Source organism: Arachis duranensis, chromosome 6 (assembly GCF_000817695.3).
Source record: "Arachis duranensis cultivar V14167 chromosome 6, aradu.V14167.gnm2.J7QH, whole genome shotgun sequence".
Classification (NCBI taxonomy): domain Eukaryota; kingdom Viridiplantae; phylum Streptophyta; class Magnoliopsida; order Fabales; family Fabaceae; genus Arachis; species Arachis duranensis.
This window is the reverse complement of record NC_029777.3, coordinates 60,586,170-60,594,309: the sequence shown is the minus strand read 5'-3', so window position 1 is coordinate 60,594,309 and position 8,140 is coordinate 60,586,170. Positions and strand designations below refer to the sequence as shown.

At 39.7% G+C, this 8,140-nt stretch overlaps 1 non-coding gene across 1 annotated transcript; it reads right to left on the bottom strand.

Moving 5' to 3' along the window:
• Window positions 1-3,989: 3,989 nt before the first annotated feature.
• LOC127740220 (small nucleolar RNA R71) lies at window positions 3,990-4,097 on the bottom strand. The gene has a single exon (XR_008000901.1). It is a non-coding gene; the product is annotated as a small nucleolar RNA R71 (small nucleolar RNA).
• Window positions 4,098-8,140: the final 4,043 nt, after the last annotated feature.

The following is an 8,140-nucleotide window of genomic DNA, read 5'->3' as shown; positions in this document are numbered from 1 at the left end:
CATGGGAACTTCAACAACCTCCGAAGCATATCATAGTTGGAGGCTTTGAAGAGGGTAATCAAGAGGAAGATTCCATCATTAATGAATTCTTATCTAAAATGGAATCCTCCCCCATGGAATTTGAACTTGAAGTTATTGAAGACAACTCCCCATCAAGTAACATTGATGACATTGTTGAAGACTCTTTCAATGAATGTGAAGCCGACGTTAAAGTAGATTTCACACAACCTCCAAAGTTTGACTTGATTAATGATGGAGAGGAATTGGAAGAAGTTACCGAGCAAGGAGAAGTTGAAGACAGTTGTCAGGAGGTGGAAATCACTAAGGATAAGCATAAGGGAGTAGACCTCGCACTATCTAAGTGTGGGGAAGTTCCTCTTCCTAACTCAGTAGCCAACACAACATTCAAGTGGGTGAAATTCTTACCCTTAAGCTCCACTTTCTCACTTGAATTTGGTTGGATTGAAACGGATGGGCAACTTAGAGCTCTTTATAGAACTAAAAGTAAAAGGGAGTTATATAGTAGTCGAAAATGTGGTATAAGGCTCATTAAGGTCCAACTTTCAAAGCATAGGGACCATGATTGGAAGAATGCTACTTTGTGTGGGTCTAGGAGGAGACTTTGGTGTGCTAAAGAGAATTCTATGTGTCAACCACCCAAATGAAAAAATCATGACGATCAACTTGAAGACGGGTATGAAAACAAGATATGGGATCCCAGATCGAAGCATGAAGACCAACTGTGGGAGCTCATATCTTGGGTAGAACTTCAGTCAAGCTTGGTGAAGATGGTTGGAATTTCTGACAACCAATCGAAAAGCAAAGATCCTTGGAGATTCAAGGATGAGTACAAGCATAAGCCACCTTGACAATGAGCTTCCCAAATCTCCAACTTAAGGACTTAAACCAAAAGTGCTAGGTGATGCCATGGCATCTAGGCCAGTTTCACTAACCTTTTCTTTACTGTTTTAGGGTAGTTTCATGCATTTTTATAGTAAATAAGGTAAGTTTTGGATGAAATTACACTTACACCTTGATTTAAGCAACTTTTGTGAACTTTGCATAATTTCATGAGTATTTTGCTAGAATTTCATGATAATATGATGATGCATAATTTCATGACTTTGGCTAGAGCTTTGATGCACTTTAATTGCTTGTTTTCAGGGCAAAGGAAGCAAGGAAGAACCACGTTAGTATTCACGTTAACCTAGTTAACATGAACACTAACGTGGAATGGTAAAGCTTGCAACGTTAATGAGAAAAGTGATTATCAATAACGCCTGCGAAGCCATCCAAAGCTCACGTTACTTGCCACGTTAACTAAGTTAACGTGGTAGTTAACGTAGAAGAAAAAGGAACTCCAACGTTAATGGTAAAAGTGAACACCACTAACATTGGAGAACTTGGCAATGATCCACGTTAAGAGTCACGTTAACTTAGTTAACGTGAACTCTAACGTGGAAGAGGAAACAAAAGCCAACGTTAGTGACACTCACTTTTGTCACTAACGTTAGACCATCTAGCATTGCCTACGTTAACTTTCACGTTAAGACTATTAACGTGAAAGTTAACGTGGAGTTGAGATCAAAGAGCCAACGTTAGTGACACTCACTTTTGTCACTAATGTTGGAAGGTGGCATCACTACTACGTTAAGAGCCACGTTAACTTAGTTAACGTGAGTTCCAACATGGAGAATGTGGCATTTGGAGCGTTAGTGACAAAGGTGAGTGTCACTAACGCTCTCGAAGGTGGATCACACCTACGTTAAGAGTCACGTTAGCTATACTAACATGGACTCTAACGTGGGAACATAGGGGCACTAAGCAACGTTAATGGGAAAAGTGATTCCCTTAACGTTTGCGAAGGGGTTTAAGCCAACGTTATTGGGAAAAGTGAGTCCCAATAACGTTAGCCAAGTTTTGAGAAAGCAACGTTAGTGGTCACGTTAAGACCACGAACGTTGGATTTAACGTGAATATATGAGGTTGGAACCTTAGTGGAAAAAGTGATTGCCAATAACGTTCTCGAACCCACAATGGCAATCAACGTTAAATCTTACTAAATACCCAAGGCCTAATTCATATTTCTCTGCAAGTTGGGCCCACTAAAGATGAGAACTGCTTCAACTCAAGATCCAAAACACACATCCAAGACTTGAAGAACTCACTAGAAAATCAAGAGGAGTAGTATATATAGGAGTAGTTTTGAACTATAGAGAAGATTGGCACTTTTGGGAACTACTCTCTATAGATTTACTTTTCTCCACTTTTAGCATGGGTTCTTCTTTTCTGTCATTTTTCATTTCTAGAGCTATGAACAACTAAACCCCTTTCATTGGGTTAGGGAGCTCTGTTGTAATTTGATGGATCAATTATAGTTTTCATTCTTCTTCTTCTTTCTTTTCTCTTGATCTTACTAGAAAGCTTTCGATCTTAATTCAATTGGTTAGTTGTCTTGGAAAAGAAACTCTCCATAATTGGATCTCCTTTGAGCCTTGGAAAAGGGATGAGGAGATCATGCTAGAAATGCTTTCTCATGTTGGACCAAATTGGGGTTTGGGCGGATATAGTGACATGTAATCCTCCCAACACTTTGATTTAGAAATACATGTGGTATAATCAGTGACCACACTTCATCTCTTCCCATGAGCAATTAAATCGAGGAATTGGGCAATTGTTCAAGCTTAGAGAGATTGTATTGCCAAGGAATTGGGATCCAATGACTTTAAGATTGCCAAGGAGATCAATGAATGCATTGATTGAGGAAAAGATGAAAATGAACTTGATCCGGAGAATGCAACATCTCCTGAACCCAATGATTTCTTCATTTCTGATCTTACCCATTCTCTTTACTTTCTGCCATTTAATTTCATGCTCATTTCCCCAAATCCCCATTTAAGATTCTGCACTTTAATTTCTGTTATTTACTTTCCAGTCATTTAAATTTCTGCATCTCAATCTAAAATCTATTTAGCTCAACTAGCATATTCTTCTAACTAAAATTGCTTGACCAATCAATCCTTGTGGGATTCGACCTCACTCTATTGTGAGTTTTACTTGACGACAATTCGGTATAATTGCCGAAGGAAAATTTGTTGAGAGACAAGTTTTCATGCATCAAGTTTATGGCGCCGTTGCCGGGGATTGATTTTGAATCAACAATGATTAAGTTTGAAGATCACTAGATTGAGCATTTTTTCTTTCTGTTTAGTTTATTCAGTTAATTTCTTTTAGTTTATTTTAATTTCTTCCTCACCCCCTGCACCCTCTTTTATTTTTTGTTCTTTCCTCCTTTGATTATAATTCTGCTCACTAACCCACTAACTGTTTGATAATTTGTATCACTCACACTAACAATTACTCTAACAAGAATAGTTTTTTCATTTTATCTCCTGTTATGCAATCTGTTTGTTGTATGACAGGGAGAAGAGAAGGGGTTTCAACATCCTTTGATTCAGAACCTGAAAGAACCCTTTGGAGACTAAGAAGGGAAGCAAGAGGGAAAAGGATTATTGGTGCTGAGGAAGGAGAAGAAGAGTATTTTGAACCCAACATGGAAGAGAATTTGGAGAACATTCATGAAGAAGAAGCTCATAATCATGTCAGAGAAGGCCATGCAAACTGGGCTGGGCAAGAAAGGAGAGTTTTAGGATCCTATATCAATCCTAATGCAGGAAACTGTGGAAGCAGCATTCAGAAGCCCACCATACATGCCAACAATTTCGAGCTAAAACCCAGCTCATCACTCTTGTGCAAAATAATTGCTCATTTGGAGGAGGTGCTCAAGAAGATCCTAACCAACACTTAACTACCTTCATCAGGATTTGTGACATAGTGAAGTCCAATGGAGTCCATCCAGATGTCTATAGGTTGCTCTTGTTCCCTTTTTCACTTAGGGACAAGGCATCCAAATGGCTTGATTTTACCCTAATTGGGAAGAAGCGGTGAACAAGTTTTTAGCAAGATTTTACCCTCCTCAAAGGATCAATAGGCTAAGAAATTAGGTGCAAATTTTTAGACAACAAGATGGTGAGACACTTTATGAAGCATGGGAGAGATTCAAAGACCTAACAAGGAGATGCCCACCAGAGATGTTTAATGAGTGGGTTCAACTTCACATCTTCTATGAAGGTCTTTCCTATGAGTCAAAGAAGGCTGTGGATCATTCATCAGAAGGCTCCCTAAACAAGAAGAAAACCATTGAAGAAGTCATAGATGTCATTGAAACAGTTGCTGAAAATGACTACTTCTATGCCCCCGAAAGAAGTAACACCAGAGGAGTAATGGAGCTGAACCACATGGATACATTGTTAGCTCAAAACAAGATGATCACCAAGCAGCTAGCAGATCTTACCAAGAAGGTGGAGGAGAACCAAGTTGCAGCAGCCATCACCTCATTATCAGCTCAAGAAGGAGTAAACATAGGAGAAGAAGGTGACTGGGAGCAAGCCAACTATGTTGGAAATTTACCTAGACAAGTCCATGATCCATACTCCAAAACTTACAACTCTGGATGGAGAAATCACCCCAACTTTGGATGGGGAAACCAACAAGACCAACGGCAAGATCAGAGATGCCACAACCTTAACTCCAACAACAATGCTACTCATCAAAACACCTCACAGAGATATTACCAACATCCATCTAACCCACCTTCTCAACCACCTAATCTCAACCCACCATCATCAACAGATGATAGGCTCTCAAAGATTGAAGCTCTACTTGAAAACTTATACAGAGAAGTCCAAGACAACAAAGTGTTTAAGGAAGAAGTGTGAGCCAATATCAAGAACCAAGGAGAAAACATCAAGAGATTGGAGTCCCAAGTAGGGTATTTATCTCAACAAATTCCCAAACCCACGGATGGATTCCCCAGTGATACAGAGAAGAATCCAAGAAGAGAAACAAAGAAGGTAAGATGGGATGAATGTAAAATGATAACCACAAGTAATGAGGGGAGTATGAATGGAGTAGAACACCTCCAAAATAACCAAAAGGAAAGTCAGGAGGAAGGAAGCTATACAACTCAACTTACATCCAAGGAAGAGCTAAAGAAGAAGGAGGTGTTGAACCCATATGCACCTTTTCCTAACAGGCTTAAAGGTGGTGTAGCAGGGAGAATGTACTCAAGGTTCCTTGATATGTTTGCATCTATTGATGTAAATATACCATTTATTAAAGCTCTCAAGCAAATGCCTTTCTACATCAAGTATATAAAGGAGCTACTAGCCAGAAAAAGTCCATTGAAGGGTGGACAAACAATAAAGGAGCTACTAACCAGAACCACCAGATTCATGCAGAGAAAACAACAAGGATCCCTTAAGGAAAGGAGCTATAGAGAACAAACAAGCATCAATAGCTACAAAGAAGAAAGTCCCAAGGAGATGGAGAAATAAGAAAATTCCTACAAAAAATTTCTCGCAAGGTGATGAAGTGATCTCTACATACTTTCCATCTATACCACCTCACCTCCCCACATTCCATCTCAGTGCCTCCTGTGTACACTATCAACAAAATCTTATCTTTGGAGCATATGGAGCTTATCAACAAAGCCAATGGACATAGGTTCACTGCAAGAGGAGAGGATTTCAAGCACTACCAACCACCCTGACAAGGGTCAACCATCAAGCTAATGACGTTAAAGAAGCGTTTCATGGGAGGCAACCCATGTTCTATACCTCTTTTCTTAAATCTCTAATAATAGTAATAAGGCAATTTCGATGGAATTTCAAATCAATTTTGACAACTCATATAAAGCTCCTCTACATGCAATGAATAGTACATGATAAGTTTGGTGTTCAATGCACATCAAGTGAGGTTTGAACACACCTATGAGGAAGATTTATTCCCCAAACTTGTTGCACCATGTGATCACAAACAAGTTTGGTGTACCAACGTGCATGCATGGGAAGCTTAATGGTTGATTGATTTACATTAATGGAAAGCATTTAGTCATGTAAAAACAAAAGAAAAATAAATATTTTGTTAGTTCACAAATTTTTCCCACCAAAAATTTCAAATAACCCATTACATTTTCTTTTCGTATATAGGGAATCAAAAAGTACATTGATGGTACTTGATGGGGCAATTGATGAAGGGAGATTCGGCCAAGGGAATTTTACACTTGTCTTCATGGGGAAGGTCCTTGGAAGTATTGCCATGCAACATTGGGAATAGATCATTTCGAAGACCGAACCAAGACCCCATAAAGGAGGTAATCCTTGTGCTCACCTTGCACCAAACCCCAACCATTCACTATCAAGGTCGTGCTATTGATCTACACCATTCAACTATCACCACCAGCCTATATAAAGAACCTTCACCAATCTAGTCCCCCTCAAATATTCATCCAACCCACTTTTCTTCCTTATCTCAAAATACATTTCTCCAAAACACATTCTGCCTTAACCCAACTGAATTCTATCTTCAAACCCCTAATGTTTACTATCTTCGCAATTCAAATCTCACTCATGGCATCATCAAGTTCCAAAAGGCGAAGAGGAAAGGAACCCATGGAGCATGCTTCCTTCGACGCCGGAAGATTCAAAACAGCCTTCCATGAGCTCGAGTTCAAACGAATAAAGGACAAGAAGATACTGCCCGAATCAACATTCTAGTTCAATGAAGATGAATGTCCACAAATTCGGGAGAAGATTGAGAAAAGGGGTTGGTAAAAGCTCATTAACCCGGAAGCAAGGGTAAATGCAAGACAAGACCATAACTCCCACCTTCAAAAGCTATGTAAGAGGAACAGAGGTAGATTTCAGCCCAAATGCTATAATTAGAACTCTTCATCTGAAATAACCACAATTTGTTGAGCTCGGGTACCAAGAAAGAATGAACAATGGCCCCGACAATGATGAATTGGAAGAAATTGTAGGTGACATATGCATCGTGGGATCTGACTGGGAAAGATATTTGGATATGAGGCCCCGGTTCATCAAGAGAGGAGACCTCATCCCAGAATCCAAGGGATGGTTTGATCTTGTGAGACGATTTATCCTTCTAGCCGCAAACAATTCTGAGGTCAATATTGCTCGAGCCACCATGGTACATTGTCTAATAAGGGGTGGAAGCCTCAATGTGCAAGAAATTATAGCTGAAGGAATTCAAGAATCAGCCGAGAAGAAAGACTCGAGTGCTAGACTTTGGTACCCCAGCACCATCCTTAGATTATGCATGAAAGCTAAGGTTTTCTTTGAAGATAGCAATCCAACTTGGGTAGGTCTTGGGAGATCACTTACACTCCAACGCATAACCCATGTGACTCCAGCTCAACATCAGAAAAGACCCCATTTAAGGAAGAGGGCATCAGAAGAAGCACAAGAGGAAGAACCTATCCAAGAAGAAACCTGATGAGCGGATAATTTATACGCTTTTTGGCATTGTTTTTAGGTAGTTTTTAGTAAGTTTAAGCTACTTTTAGGGATGTTTTCATTAGTTTTTATGTTAAATTCACATTTCTGGACTTTACTATGAGTTTGTGTGTTTTTCTGTGATTTCAGGTAATTTTTGGCTGAAATTGAGGGACTTGAGCAAAACTCTGGAAAAGGCTGACAAAAGGACTGCTGATGCTGTTGGAATCTGACCTCCCTACACTCGAAATTGATTTTCTGGAGCTACAGAACTCCAAGTGGCGCGCTCTCAACAGCGTTGGAAAGTAGACATCTAGAGCTTTCCAGCAATATATAATTGTCCATACTTTATTCGGAAATTGATGACATAACATGGCGTTGAACGCCCGAGTACATACTGCTGTCTGGAGTTAAACGCCAGAAACACGTCATGATCCAGAGTTGAACGCCCAAAACACGTTATAACTTGGCGTTCAACTCCAAGAAAAGTCTCAGCTCGTGAATAGATCAAGCTCAGCCCAAACATACACCAAGTGGGCCCCAGAAGTGGATTTATGCATCAATTACTTACTCATGTAAACCCTAGTAGCTAGTTTAGTATAAATAAGACTTTTTACTAGTGTATTATGGAATCTTTTGGACCATTCGGTCTTTTGATCACCTTCTTGGGGGCTGGCCATTCGGCCATGCCTGAACCTTTCACTTATGTATTTTCAACGGTGGAGTTTCTACACACCATAGATTAAGGGTGTGGAGCTCTGCTGTACCTCAAGTTTCAATACAAT